General features: G+C 32.5%; 1 long non-coding RNA gene across 1 annotated transcript; it reads left to right on the top strand.

Moving 5' to 3' along the window:
- Positions 1 to 5383: 5383 nt before the first annotated feature.
- Positions 5384 to 15933, top strand: LOC119717219 (uncharacterized). The gene is made up of 3 exons (XR_005266422.2): positions 5384 to 5486; positions 10718 to 10855; positions 11873 to 15933. It is a non-coding gene; the product is annotated as an uncharacterized lncRNA (long non-coding RNA).
- The last annotated feature ends 430 nt before the right edge of the window (positions 15934 to 16363 follow it).

Below are 16363 nucleotides of genomic sequence, written 5' to 3'. Positions count from 1 at the left end.
ACAAGTCATTTTGCAAATAATATTTTTCCATTAAAAATTCAGAAATCTTCCAGCAGACGTGTTTTGTAATGGATTCTAAATCTTTTCATATTTATAAGGATATTCAATACTTTCAATTCCTGGGAAGTGCGAGCACCACCAAGACACAAGACCTATTTTTTTCATTACAGTAGACATTTAAAGAAAGAGCAATTAGATCTGTGAGCTTCATAGAAACTCTACTTCAGCCAAGATTAAAGGAATGACATAAAATTATCAACCTGTCATTGGAGTCGCTGCTGGACTTGCAATAAAGCCAAAGACATGCTAACATGAAAATAAAATGCTCTAAAATTCCATATAAATCAGAATATAAAAATCACAAATTTATTTAAAAAAAAATAGAAAAGAAAAAAAATAAAAAGAAAATAAATAAAAAGAAAAAATAAAAAAAAATAGAAATTTCTTCCTGAGGATCCATATATATACTGCCAATAATCATTAAACTAATAAAGGTGCTAAATATGCGGTCGATTACACCACTATGCCTCAACAATCAGTCTCACTCAACTCACTTGTTACATTTATTCCTTATCCTTCAGTATCTTTCCCTTATATAGCATATTCATTATTATTATTTCTACATCACTACATGTGTAAAAAACATTTTTTTTATAAATGAAAGGTAACGTGGTGTAAAAGACAGTAGAGAAAAGAGATGAGAAAAATGCTTGCAAACTTAGAAAAAAATAAATGGTTCAAATTGCAGGTGCTACCTACAACTTGTTTGGTTATATACATACATATATATGCATATGTATACATATACACTTAAAACATATTGTTAGCTAGGGGGTTTTCCACAATTTCTTAGTTTCAAAATTAACCAACACTATGGCATAACTGAACTGATTCATCCATTTGAAACTTCTTTTGATGTCTTCTTCAAACATAATGGCTTGACTTAAAAAAAAAAATATTTCAAACACTATTTCATTGTTTCAGGCCCACATTTAATTCAATTTTGTAATCTACATATCAAAAATACCTAAATTATTTGAAGTAAAAAGAGCTGGAAACAGAAAATATCACTGGAGTTTCCACAGAAACTTCTGTAAAACCATTCTTAAATCTTTATTATTTGCAATTAACAGCTGAGAAAACAGAAGGATCGCAATTTATATTATCATTGAGTCATTTTCATTCATACGATACTTATTTTGTTTTTGTCACATTGGTCAACATTCTGTAATGATAATTACATGCATTCTGACACAGAGTGGTGGAAAAGTTGCTTACTTTGGCAAAGAAAAAATTTTTACACTCCCTCAAGAGGCAATTCTGTATCCATTTATATCAAAATACATATAATGATTAGAAAAAAGTAAAAAATATAGTGAAGCTAGTATAAACAAAAAGATATTGAAGTAACTGCAAAAGTAGTATCAAGAGTCCTTCAAGCTGAATGTATTCAGAAGCAAATACATGCTCCATTGCTTCAAAAGCAATTTTCCAGAAATAGAGTGACATAATCATACATACAACTTCCTTAAATTCTTATACTGGTATGAACATTTTAATCAGTCTTTTCACTATTAAAAACAGTTTAATTGATGCAGAAATTAAAAAAAAAAAAAAAAGTGATTCAGCTCACTACTGAAGGACATCATAAAATTCCTCATCCAGCTATTCCCTCTTAATATACACTATATACATACTATACATATATATACATATACTCCTTATTATACACTACGCAAATATACCATGACACTCATTTCTTTTCTTATTTTCCATGTTCAAACATGAATTCAGATTTAAAACAGTGAGAATTTAAAAAAAAATAAAATCTTTTAAAAAATAAATCTGTCAATTTTATTTCTAACAAATGTATTTATCAAATATCATAAATAGAACACTGTAACAGATCAAATTTTGGTGGGGCTTGAAATAGATAATTAGATAATTATTATAGTTTAAAATATTAAGTGAAAATTCTCTCAGTCAATGTGTATTTGAGCTTTTTAACTAGAAAAAATAGGAAAAATTTTCAGCAATACAAAACAGTGTCTTGGTTTCATTTTAAATATGCTAAATTACAAATGAGTTGGGATACAAGAGAAGGTATTCAAAAATCATAAATACCCTATCTTCAGGAAGATTACCCTAAAAAAAATGACATAAAAGCTGCATCCAAACTGAACAGAAAGCAACATTTAAATCCACACTCTCCTACATGGCTATAAAATACTATAATATCCCTTAAGACTGTTGGCCAAAAGCTCACACATTTCCTTTACAAATTCTCTGGAAATATTAGTCACAGTCATAGCATTAAGGCTTGGCAATATGGAACTTTGGGGTTTACTATTTGCTAGTATAGGCTAATCAAAAAAACATCAAGCTGAGCAGCTGACAATTTTTGTCAGAGTACCATAATGTACTCCAAATTCCAAACGTTAGCTTTATAACCATGACAAATCTGAAATTACTTTGATTTACTTACTATTTAATATGTTTTCATATTAGCTGAAAATTAAGAGGAATTATAATCAGGTATGTTGGTTTTTATGTTTCTGGGCAACCTATATGATTCAGAACTGAGATGTGAAACACAGGATATTTGAAATCATTTCATCTTTTTTATGCTGTTGGGATATAAAATCTACTTGTACCAAAAACAGTAATAGATTGTACTCATTTTCTATTTTCTTCACAATTTTTTGTTGGCACATTCATGAAATATGACACAACAATTAGCTTCTGGGATAAAATAAGAAGAAGACAAGCTTTCTACAATGAATGCACGTTCAAAAATGCAGTTATAACATCAGTATCAGAATTCTGGCAAAATTTGTGGCATTAAATAATGAAATAAGCCTCAGAATTGACTCATAAATATAATAAAAAAAATTGCTTGACAGCATAAAAAGTTACACGTTTTAATACTAAAGCTGCTACATTATTGTGTTGCTATGTATATTGATGTAGCATAGTTTTATCATTAAAGATAAAAGATAAGATAAAATTTAATTTTATAACATTTTTTCTTACTGGCAAGAATTTTCCAATTGTACTGCAGTATAAATTCTTGCATGTGACATCCACTCAGTGAATACTCTATCATTAGTGTTCCTTTTTATCCTTACTGTGTGCAAAACTTCATGGATGTTTATAAAACTATACTGACAAGGCATGATGGAAACAAGAAAATGTCAAATATTTGTTTCTGATGTGACACCCAGCTCTTCATGCCAGAAACAATTTTCTTCTGAGCTGCTGAAACAATGTATTACAGTCAAATAATGTCTTTAGTAAATGCTTAATAGTGACTGAAGCATTTCTTTGTAATACACTTCTGGTTCACTTGTGTAAGAACAGCTGTATTTATCATTTCAGGTCTTGTCTAGCTGTGCCCTGTAAGATAAAATGGCCACTTCCACAGGCCTGAATAAGATTTTCTTTAAGGCAAAAGGATGATATAACCAGCTGTTAATGGATTCGGTGTTTTTTTGCTGTTTGTTTTGTGTGCGTGTGTGTGTTTTTAACCCAAGAACTAATAATCTTTTTCTAAAACCATTTTTGTACCCTTTTCAGAAATTTTATTTAGGGAAATTGCAAATGTTTTGAGCATATCTGTAAATTTTTAATCTGTCTCTGAGCTCTAGCAAGCTTTTGGTGTCAGCAGAATTGTGGGTAAATAAGTTTTATAAGGTGATTTAAAATGTTTGTTTGTTTGTTTTAAATATAAAGACTATAACCTTCACTGCCTAATTTACTACTCCTACAATTCAGATTTTCACTTTAGTCTTTTAGAGAAGGATTAAATCCAAAATTTAAGTCTTACTTACACCTTTCTACCTAGTAATTCCACATCAGATTCTGGATTCAGAATACTAGCTGATCAGATTCTGGATTTAGTTACTAGCATACAATAGACCATGAAAATAATCCTAAAATACAAGTACAAGCAAGAGCTGTTTGCAACTCATCAGTTAAAAAAAAAAAAAAATGTACTTCATTCTCTGTATTTTCATAGTAATTAATGACAGTGGGGTGAGTAAATTGGTGCAAGTAGTACCGTTTCTGATGTACATTGCTGCAAAGGAAAAGAGAACAGTCTGTAAGGAATATCTACCTGTTTAAAATGACCTTCTCTTCCTTTGTCATATGAAACCAGGAACTGCATGGAAAGGCAGAGGGGGGATAAGGATGGAACATTAGTGGAAAAAAAATGAAAGATCAAGAAATATCTTCCCTTAATACAAAAGATTCAGCTTGATTTCACTTCACCAGCTCTCTTTCTGACAGGAAAGTTACACCAATGAAGGTGGTGCGAGGCTTGACCAACGCTAGTGATAAACACTGTGAGGGATAATCCAACCAGGCTGTTAGTTTTCAATGTGCATTGCATTGAGATATTCATCAAGAACAGCAAAGTATTTGTAGAGGAAAATGATTTTTAAAAGATGTGGGGGAAACATGTATTGCTTATATTTTATATACAGGAATGCAAATGTGTATTGGCAAATCTCACACTGAAAAAAATCAATCTGAAATATTGCTGTTGTGGAAGAAAAGTTAGTGAACAACTACAGTGGAATACAGTATGTTCATAAATACATCGATGTTATTTTCAATAAATAAGAAATTCCTTTATTTATCTTTTCTTATTTTTTACATAAGAGTGTATTTTTTATTGCACGTGTATGTTTCATATAAAGCTTTCTGTTTCACACTTCTAGCACAGTTTTGGCACAAACACAAGTAGTGTTTCAAAGATGCATGTCAACTATCTTCTGCACAAATTCTCTTTGTAATTAATTTGTATTAAAATTCCTCCTATGTAAGTCTCACAAAATTACTATTTAAAGCAACCCCAAACCCAAACAAAAGCCGGCATGTAGATGTCTCATTTAAAATTTCAATTGATTTAAGCAAGGATTCAACCTATGAGGAGTTTCCAGGAAAAAAAAAAAAAAATATATCTATATATCTATATATATATATATATATATATATATATACATCCTAGCAGTGCTGGTCTGAAGTTTTCCCATGTTTATTTACAAACATTTAGATGTGCTCCTTTGTAGCAAGAAAACAAGGAAGATTAATGTATAGGTGTAATTTAGCATACTCTTACAGCTTAGTCCCCTGTAATTCCCTAGGCTTGTTTATGGCATGGCTGCATTTGTTATTTCCTCCCTCTCTACCTGCTGCTTTTGTTGGAACCAACAGAACAGAGCCCAGTTGTCAGTTCCAGTAGTGAACCAATCTTTGCCATATGCCTCCGTTTAAAGTGAATAGACTGTCTCTGCCTGGCTTAATTAAGGACCTTAGTATTCTGTTTTCCAGTGATCTTTACTTTTCCTAATCTACTTTTTTTTTTTTTTTTGTGCTAGATCAGCCATACCCAAATTGTGCAGATATAAACAAAAACATACTTTGAACAAAAGCAAAACTGAATTTTGCTAGAAACATTTTCAGTCTTCTGTTTTCATATGGTAAGCATTCATCCTCTTCATTTAAATAGCTCTTCTGAAGACAATTTTCCATAAAGCCTGTCAGGATTAACCCATCACTCAAAGGAAGTGCTATACTTGTGGAAGCATGAAAGCAGAGGGAAGAATGGATGCATTGCGCTATGTGATGAATTCAGGTTCCAGTCATACAATGCAATGTGTGACCAAATTCCATTGTTTGTTTGTGTCAGGTCTTTACATGGGCTCACAAAAAGAGGCATAATGCTATCCAGTGCACCTGTTTGGACACTATACTCTGTTGAGTGCTCTATGGCTTATAGCTATCAAGGCAAAGTTGGAGACTGTTTTCTCTGGATTCCTACAGGCACTTTGCAACCCATCCAGGCTCATAAGTAAGCATACCCTTTGCTGGTACATCATTCTTAATTGAAGAATTTTAAACATTCTGTTTAAAGCAAAGCTCTCTATTCTCCTGCCATACAACAATCACACCTGTTTCTGGACTCTTTACAATTGAAGTTTTCATCACCACTTGAGAACATGGATACTATTTGACCTTCCCTGAACCATCTTATTTACTTAAGTCTGACCTGGAATCCATGATGATTTTCAATTCTACTAATCTAGTTTTCACACAGGTGTTTCTCATTGCATTTCCATTTAAGAATATCAGCAGTGCTTTAGTAACAGTGACTTTGTTCAGCCAAACAATTTGTGACAGCTCATGCACAGAATTTTTATATCTTTACATAAAACCGCATCAGTGGTGCCTGCTCACAAGCACACCTGGAACAGCACATGTTTTTGATCTTTAAGTATATCTAGGCAAGCCAAATGAAAGTAAAGGATAAGCTTGATTTTATGAGAGGGAGATAGGCACATCCAGACCACAAGGAGCTCTGTTTAGAACTAACTTTCATGAAGTATTTAGATTTTTATATGCTCTTAGCGATTTTAAATAATGCAAAAAAAAAAAAGCATCCAAATTACATTTAAAAAGTATGAAAATAATGTTCAACATTAAACTTTCTGCCCATTATGTTAATGTGCATTTTAGAAAAACTGATCATAGATGTTATTTGTTTATTTTTATTGAAAAGTCTTAGGAATAACGTATTATATTACACAGTGAGACACCAGCACACAAAACAAACATGCAAACTTCAAAGCTCATAGACAAATTGTTTTTTTTCCACCATGTAATTTTAGAGTTTAACATAAATAGAGTTTTTCCACATTACTAACAGTAGTGGGTAGTTCAATATAAGAAAGTGGAATTGTGAAGATTTCAAAGAAAACGTAATAGGCAGTTTCCAGATTACTTCCAAGTCTTGCCAGGTTTTTGCATAACAACAAAATAAGAGGACAGTTTCCCTTTGGAGATTCCCCTTTTAGAAATTTTTATCCTTAGCGAGAAGCTATCTTCATAATTTCCACAATGATAAGCCAGCTGTCATCCAGGAAACCACACAAAGTGAATGGAAAGAGTAATAAAAATATGCCTAAAATTAAACAGCATTTGTTTCAGATAACAGTAATTAGCAGAATCTGGGACTATGCAAAACATTTTGAATTTTCAGGGGATTGAGGATTTTGAGCTCAAAGCACAGATTTAAAGTATTCTTATAACTTCTGTGCTACATCAAATCAGCAACCCAAGCCTATTTATCAGTTCAAATAGAAATTTTCCTGAAAGTGTTTGGGACTATCAAGGTTAATGAGACTTCAAAGTACAAGAAAATAAATCAGAAGTCAACAGCTGGTAAGCCTGCAATTTAGTGACAAAAAAAAAAAAATTATAAAAAATTGTAATTTTGCTGTTCTTGAATCTGAACTCTAATTTTGCCTGAAATCATACAGCATGTTTAAATATAATTCGATGGTATGGTGCTCTTTTTGCATGGTAAGTGAAAGATTTTAAAACTTGATGGATGCAATATTTCAATATCTTAAAATATGTCATCTGTCTGTAAATAGCACCAGCATTTCACTTTAAATATCACTTCTTTCCTTTAAAGACTTTTCCTTTAAGGACTTTGTCTTTCATATGAAATTGAGATTAAACCATAATTTAGTGGGCTTGCCTCCGATAAAGTCAGATTAATCAAATAATAACTTGCACTGCTGCAAGCTGTTTTGCCCAAGCATTTCAAAGTGCTTTACAAGCCCTAATGAATTAAGGAAAATGATAATGCATCCCACCTCTACAAATGAAAAAATAAAGGCAATAGATAGGTAAGTACACTAGACTCTTACAGTAAATCACAACAGAACCTAGATTTTTCTGTATTCAAGTACACTTATTTTAAGAAAATAATTTTTCTTTCTTTTTTATTGTATTTTTTATTGCATGTCACAAGTACTAAAGAACATTCCATAACCTGTGTATGACAGCCCCTGTTTTATAGTGGCAGATATTAATGCTCTTTGTATTACTTGCAAAATGTATTAAACTAGTACATTTAAATAGTAAAATTTCATATTAATTGTCTTATTAACATGGAAAACATACCCTACATTTTAAAAGCTATTTTCTGTATGTGAGAGGACAGATTCAGCTTCTGCTCTCACTTATGACTGTCATTGAAGATCCTGTCCAGTGGACACCATTCTTCCTTAAAAGTCAAAAAATTTGCTGATAGAAGATTTTGGAAATCTCGGCTCTAAAGTTTGAAGATCCCTACTTTCTAACTACAAAAGTCACCTTAAGAAAAAGAAAAAAAAGAAAAAAAAAAAAAAAGGTTTCTTCTACTTTTCACATCAATAAGCTTTGGTAAAGGAAAATGAAAATTAAAAGTTCCCAGAGTACCATCACAAAAATACAAGCAACAGGAAATATAGGAAATTAATTTTAATTAATCCCATTTTACATCTACAATAGGACTGATTCTATTCTATTCTAGCCTGCTGAATACATTCCCAGTTGACTTAAATGAAAGACAAAGATAGTAAACTCTTCAGGAAATGAGATCCAGAGAGTACAATATTTACAAACAGATCTTTAGGAATCTTTTTTTTTTTTAATTGTTTAAAAAAAAAAAAATACACCTCTTTATCATGTATTTAATTTTTGAGACAATATTATATATCACATTAAAGTCAGAAAAGAACAGAAAAGTCATTATCTCTTTAAAGAAAATCAATAGACTTCTTTACACCAGTGTTCTATGCAGCTACACAGGTAAGATCAAACAAGACCAGCAGAGAATCCTTTTCACGTCACAGAATATATCCACAAAACACTGGCTAATGTGTTCTTTTCCCTTGGTTTAAAAAAAGCAATTGTATTCATTAGCAGCTTTTCACTTAGTATGGCTTGTGTGCATTACACTCAAACAGTCAGCTGTCATATGAAATGATGGGAGCTGACAGTGTGGAATTTTAAAGGTTCGTCTCCTTTTGCATGTACTAAATGAACAAGAGCTGTCTAATTTTGGTTGAACTGTACCCAACAAAAAGCCCCTGCGAGTATGCAAGATTTCATTCTACTTTTTCAAGTTTAATATGCACAGTGAATATTCAGTGCTTCTCAGCTAGATACACTGTTAGTTCTATGACTAAGAAAGATTTCATTAGGTAGGCTTCAGGCAACAGTGAACTACAAATGGAATTCCTTCCTTATTTTCTGAAACTCACAGTTTATGACCCATATCCAATGACAAATGGTCTATAAACTCTCTTATGGTCTTTAATTGCATAAACTTTACATTATAGTCTTAACATTAACTTGTGAACATTTTTGCTACAAGATGTAGAAAAAAAAGCAGTAAAAATAGAAGTTCCCCCAGCTCTTACAAAAATAGAGTATGTAATTCTTCGGTATAAGGCATTCAGTATTTATGTCCTTTGTTTAAATTTTTACTTTTTTATAAATGCAGAGAAAAAAAGGTTTAATTCTTAAATAAATAAAATAAAATAAAATAAAATAAAATAAAATAAAATAAATAAAATAAAATAAACATCTAGTAATCACTGCTCAGTTGCCTAAAGCTCCTGCTGGCTAGTTAGCCCTCTCTGTGCTAACTACCTCTAAGAGTGTATTGTTACTAGCCTTGTCAAAATACTTTATCTCATAGCTGTTGCTTATATTGATATATTAATAAATGGCTTCCTATACACTTAATACTGTATGCACACTCCTTGAAAAGTGCACTTCTCCGCTAGATTTTGCTACTGTTTTAACTTGTTTTCCAAAGAACTAACTAAATAAGCAATAAAAGTTGATGTAACATATTCAATCATTATTAAGAAAAGAGCCTGTGGAAGATTGTGCATATTTACCCTCCAAGCAGATAAAACACAACCATCTGAAATTAAAATTTTGAGCAATTCTTAACCTAGGTTATTGTGAGGACCACAGGCTCCTTTTTGTAAGGTGACTCGTTTTTTGCCCCTAAATCACTGTCCATTAGCACGACAACTATTCAAATCAAGTGCTATCTGTATGCATGAATCTATATAGGCACTTTCTACTATAAGCAATACTCACAGTCCTGCTGCAATGCTCAAATCAGCCACTAAGCAAGGAGGAAACTTAGGAAAAACTGAAATTACATTATTTCAAAACTGTTCTTTCTGCAGTGGCTACTTTGGTACTGATGATTCTGTGTAACTGGATACTGAATATAGTGAAAAGCTGTTGAGGTATTTCTTCATTGTTACATTTTCAAATTTGTTAGACAAAGATGATTTAATTCCACTTCAGTCTTACACTCTTAAGCCATTGAAACATACTGAGTAGCTAAGACTTAAAAATAATATTGTTTTTTTACATTGTAAAAAATGCAGCACAACGCTTTAAGTTCTGCCTAAAACTAATTCAGGAGTACTTACTAGTTTCGTAGTTTAATCAAGAAATCTGAGTTTTCTTCTCCACTAAAACTAAAATTATTTTTAAAAACTCTAATAGAAGTAGAGCATTAAAGCATTATAACATATTTTTCTGTTTATTAAAAAAAAAAAAAAAAAAAAGTAGGGTATTCTAGGGCATTCTACTGAACATTTCTATTGGGAAACTATATACATAAAGTTAACATTTATTATCATTAAAATATTTCTGTTTTCTTCATTTTGTCAGGATGCTATGATATAAACAGAAGTGATGTTTTTAAACATATTATTTTAATATTGTCTCTGCTTCTCATCTCCTGTATAAACTGCTACTGGGCACAACATTAGTGATATCAGTCATGGAGTGGGTAAGATCCTGCTTCTCCACTGATGCCACTATTTGTCTTCCTCCCTTTGTGCAGCCCTTGGTATACACTAAGCTAACCATGAACCAGCAGTGATCCCTTGCAGCAAGGAAGGCTAAAAGCATCCTAGATTGCATTAGGAAGAGCATCACCAGCAAGCTGAAGGAGGCGATCTTTCCCCACTGCTCAGCATGGGTAAGCATCTGGAGTGCTGTGTCCACCAGTAGGCTCCCCACTACGAGAGAGCTTGGTAACTTACTGTAACTGCTTGGTAACTTACTTAGCGTGGACTTACTGGAGCAAGTCCAGAAAAGGGCCACAAAGGGGCTGAAGAATCTGACATACACAGAAGATTGGAGAAAGCAACAAGCAGGGGAAATTTATAAATTAAGACCCATATTGTGGCTGACTCTTAGCCTTAAGAGCTGGACAGATTAATAGTAGCCCCCTCCTGAAATTAAAAAAAAAAAAAAAAAAAAAAAAAAAAAAAGGGAGACCTAATGTTACAGGAGAACTGCTTATGGTCAACAAAGAGTTTTATTTCAAGAGTCAGACTTACTCTTTTAGCAGTGTTAATAAAATAGAAGCTACAACTGGGAAGGGAAATTGTTTAATACATTTGCAAATTCAACAGAGGAACATATGCACATAGTCAGATATCTACAGGCAGAAAATACTGGCACATGAACTGGAACAGAGCATGTTTTGGGAAGGGAGGAGGAAAAGTTGGAAGCCAACACTTAAGTCTGTAGAAGCGCTAAACACTCTCATACAAATCAAGACATTTTAGTAATCCTCTGTAGAATATGTGGGACATCCCCCATACCTAGGGAGTTGAAACAGTTAATTCCTAATTATATCAAAGCTGTTATTAGTAAAGTTAAGTTTTGCTGTGTAATCTCATACCAGGTGTTTTTTCGTACTTTGCCTGCGTATCCAAGCCAAACAGATCTAGCATTTGTAAGATGCTGTTACAGTATTTATTTTATAAATAAAACATTTGGCAATTCATAATAGATGGGGTGGGGGTTTCTTGTAATTTTAAGAAGTGTATGTTTTGTTGGTTGAGAAGTAATGTAGGTGCACATAACCAGGATGCAGATCACTCCTACATCATTTAAGGATTATTTTTAAATGTATATATGTACTCTTGATTCCAGGAGACTATATTAAACATTTATTTTTATACTTTAAATTTTATTAATGATGAAGAGAAGCCCTTAAAATCAAGAAGTTCTACAATATAACATTTGCTGGGATCACCAGTTCCAAGGCAGAGGGGTCACTTGCCTCTCCAAGGGAGGATGAATTCTGGCTGCATGTTTTCAACCGGCCTTGAACAACCGACAGAAATCCTAGGACTGAGAATGATTTGTTGTTGGCTTAAGCAGCAGTGACGCTTATGGCTGATTATTTCTGCTCCTTATGCTACGCTAGGATAATGGTTGAATAGTTTAAAGTTTTGTAGATAAGCTTAATGATATCAAGAAATGAATTGTGTGAATTTTAGCGATGTTATTTGTTTTGCTCAACTATATTGAAAAACCAACATAAACCACAGACGCTCAGATTAAACAGAACCATCTCATCCTGAGAAATAACTGCTGGGAATTTTATCTTTCATGTTTCTCTGTTCTGCCTATTCTGACTACAAGCATATATACTTAATTTCACTTACATTACTAAATTACAGAATCCACATCAAACAGATTCTAGACTCAACTAATTCCAAGTTTTACAGTAATCTTGCAAAACAAGACGCTATGCAAAGTTTTACAATACCAAAAAATATCCTGAATTTTGGTCATATGTACCTTAAACATTCTGTGTTCAATATTTCCATAGGAATTAAGCCAGCCAGATAAATAATGTCTATCTTGAAAATATCTTACCAGTATCAACCATAATAATATTGCTAACTATGAAAATAAAAACTTGTTTGTTTGGAGTATTATTTAAAGTAAACATGCCTCAGTCTTCATGGAAGACAAATGTGCTATGCTTTCAATTCCTCTAAAGTTGCATTAGAAATCTTTAATGCTTTGGTCAGCTACAATATCATTTCAATCTCTTCAGCATGTTAACCAATTATTTTTTGCAATCTTGACTTAACCTGTACCTGTTGGATCATACAATCTGTTATTAGGACTTGTTATTGATTCTCTTATTAAACTTCCGCCAATGAAAGTGTTTTAAAGAGTTGTATATGTGAATATATGTTTTAAACATTGCTGATTTCTATTTCCAGTACTTCATAAAACAGATGGAGGTGGCATGCTTGCTAAATGTTTTAGCTAATCATTTTCTGTAATTAAATGTAATCTCCGATCATTCAGGAAATGAAGACGTGTAATAAACTTAAGGAAATTGAGCAGTCAATAGCTGCAATACATGACAGTAGTTAACTACTGTATCGGGAGTTAAAAATTCCCATGCACTATCTAATAATATGACTCTCCATATAGAGTTTCTACTTAGTGGTGAGGATGGATAGGTCCATAAAAGCAACTGTATTTTGGGTCTGTCTAATTCATGTTAGGTTAAAGAAGATTTAGGATCAAACTATAACTGTTGAATTTCTTTTCTGTTACTATCAGACTTTTTCCTTGCATTTATAGGCACAAGTTATGAGGGGCTTTACTTTTTTTTTTTTTTTTCACCATCCACAAAAGTGGAAGAATCCTGTGTAAATGATTAGAAGGAACATGTGAGCTGTTCCTTCTGAGGAGCTGAGCAGTTATTTAGGAATAAAATGTCACATAATTTCTTATGCATGCTAGTCCAGACTTCAGCCAGGGACCTATCCCATTTTTCATGATTTCTACTTTGGAAAATAATAATAGAATTTTGAATAGGCACTTGTGCTCACACATTCTTTATGCTATTGACTTCCTAGTGTTTTGTGCAGTTGCTTGACATCAGAACAAAAGATTTGATTCCTATTATATGTATTCACAGAAGGACTAATATTAAGCTTTCCGTGTTTTTTTTAACATTGCAGTATTAACCAAGGCTTATGAAGCCACTTGAGTTTAAATTCTCTAAATTTTAAAATTCCAATATTCTCTAGATAACATTGACTTTACCAATTCCTTCATTCTTTTCTGCTTTAATAATATCTACCTATTAAAGATGATAAAACAGAATAAATTGTAATTCGTAATATTGTCAAAAATAAATTGCCATTTATGCTACTAATATGCACTATAAAAAGCTGAGAGAAATATGAATCAACTAAAAAAATGCGTTCCTGGTAACAAGCAGAAGCATGGGGATAAGAACTTCATTACTATCTTTTCCATAGCTAAATTTTGTTGATTATGTAGTCCTTTGTATAAGCAAATCATTAATTTAATGATTATACATGCCTAAAAGACACAGCTACACTGCCTCAGGAAAAATGAACTGTATTCAGATTTCATGAAATAATACAGAAACCTTCCTAGAGCTCAGAGGATGCCCTATACCTTCCTGAATATCATTGAGTTCTGCCAGCTTACACGCTGACAGGAGAGTCATAACACAAACCCTAGAGCCAGCTGTAAACTTGCCAGAGGAATATCTTCCACTGGAAAGTGTCATTTCAGTAAATAACATTAGTTCCTAAGATTTAGGCAGCATGTATCAAGACCTCCCAAAACAGTAACAATATTGTTTGGTATAGGACATTTATTGCGGAAATGTAAGAAATGTCAGTGTTTCAGAATCTACTTTGATCTAATTAAACACTGAAATGCATTTTGAAACACTGATATTTCTTACAAATCTACATTTCAAGTACCTTTATCAAATAGGATAAACTAGTTACTTCCACTCAGTACTCACTACCTCCCACCAAAGTCAAAGTATATTCAGAGATTACATTCTGTGTGTGTATCACTTCTGAAAAAAGGCCACTGCTTTGTGTTCAGCTAATGCATGGGTGTTTGATCTAGCCTGACAAGCAACAATCTCCTTTCAGTAGTTCCACATTTTTGTTACAAAAATATTTTGGACAAAATTTTCATACCATTTTTCTTTAGCCATTCCGTGAAACTGCTAACATAAATGTACGGGCCATGGCCTCTTTGGCGTCTCCAGATAGACCTGAAAGAATCTGGGAGTAATTTGGGTTCATTGTGGATATCCTGTTAGGAGATTAGAAATGTATAAACTCCCTAGTTGCCTTACTGCTTTTATGTGCTCTTTATAAAACATTTCCAAACTAGAAGAATAATATATTTGTTATTTCTGGCACTGTTATACACAATAGTAATTAACATTAGCTATTTAACTCTTGCAAAGCATGCAAACCACAATATGTTTATGATGTACAGCACTTCAAACATATGCTTGTGTTCACACAATGCCACCTAATCACCTGCATGAGAGCACTGGCACAGAATGCCAGAATTATGCAGCCACTCTTCCAAACAGCTCCTAAATTGTTTAAAGTTGTCTACTCCTCTAGCAAAATATTGTGATTTGAAAACTCTTCAAGTATTACACATCATTTTAAAGAAAAGGAGGTGAATTCTGCATGTACAACCTGTGTGTAGAAGAGGTTGTAAATACAAAATAATGTTATTTTTAAAAGGATACCAAAAGTAATCAAAAATCAGTGCCCAGTGGGCATACTCACATTGCAATTCTATTTCTATACATAAAACTGCAATTAATTTCAAACTAGTTTTTATGCAGTTTTTGCTTTCTTTAAATGTGGAGTGAGTTCTCCCCATAAACTAATGAACTGAAGTGAAGCCAAATAGAGACCAGCTGGCTGAATTGCTAAGTAATTTTATCCACATGATTGACTTTATGATCCTTTCACTACAGTAACTAGTCTTTATTCTCACAATCAGCATCAACCATAATTCCAAGAGGGAAAAATGATTAAAAACCTAGAGAATAGAGAGGAGAGGTTTGTTTGATGTGGTACAGTGCATTCTTGCACACATTTCTTCTGTATAATAGGTGCAGAATTACAGGTCTTTATAGCCTCCAAAGTAGCACAGTGAATAGCTGCCTCAAAGACATAATAAGCAACCAATGCCTAAATAATCATTACAGATACTCCATTAACAGCATCTAACTGTGTGGCTTTTAACCATACAAATTGTTTTTTGACAGCTTGTAACCTTTCCAAACAGTTTCCTTTGGGCATTACACCACACTCAGATCTAATTTTAACTTTTGCTTTGTCTATAATTTATTGCTTTCTTTGGAGACACATAATGTATTTCAGTGAAATGGATAAATTCAAATAAAAGATTAAAAAAAAATCAATTGCTGTTTTAATCTATGAAATCCATGCTCACTGGGAGATAACTAAAATCTGATGAAACATAACTGGGGGAGGCTAGGAGGAACTAAATGGTCTTGAATTCCTGAGGGTATCTGTTTTACAACAAGCAATATTTTTTCCTCAAATAATTTAAAATATGCCATAGCCAACTGAAAAAAAAAAAAAAAAAAAGTGAAAACATATATAAATAAAATATAAATCCTTTAAGGCTTTTCCTAAGAGCCACAGACTTTGCATAACATAATAAATAACATGTTATAAAAGAGTTTAATGATGTATTGCAATGGGATAAAGAGCTAAGAACGATGTACAGTAGTATCTTTTTTTTTTTTTTTTTTTTTTTTTTTTTTTTTTTTTTTTTTTCCCAAAGAGAGCCTGTAATTACAAATCAGTAAAGATACATGACTTACACAGAGCTA

Source organism: Anas platyrhynchos, chromosome 5 (genome assembly GCF_047663525.1).
Source record: "Anas platyrhynchos isolate ZD024472 breed Pekin duck chromosome 5, IASCAAS_PekinDuck_T2T, whole genome shotgun sequence".
NCBI lineage: Eukaryota > Metazoa > Chordata > Aves > Anseriformes > Anatidae > Anas > Anas platyrhynchos.
This window is presented reverse-complemented; position numbering and strand designations above follow the sequence as displayed.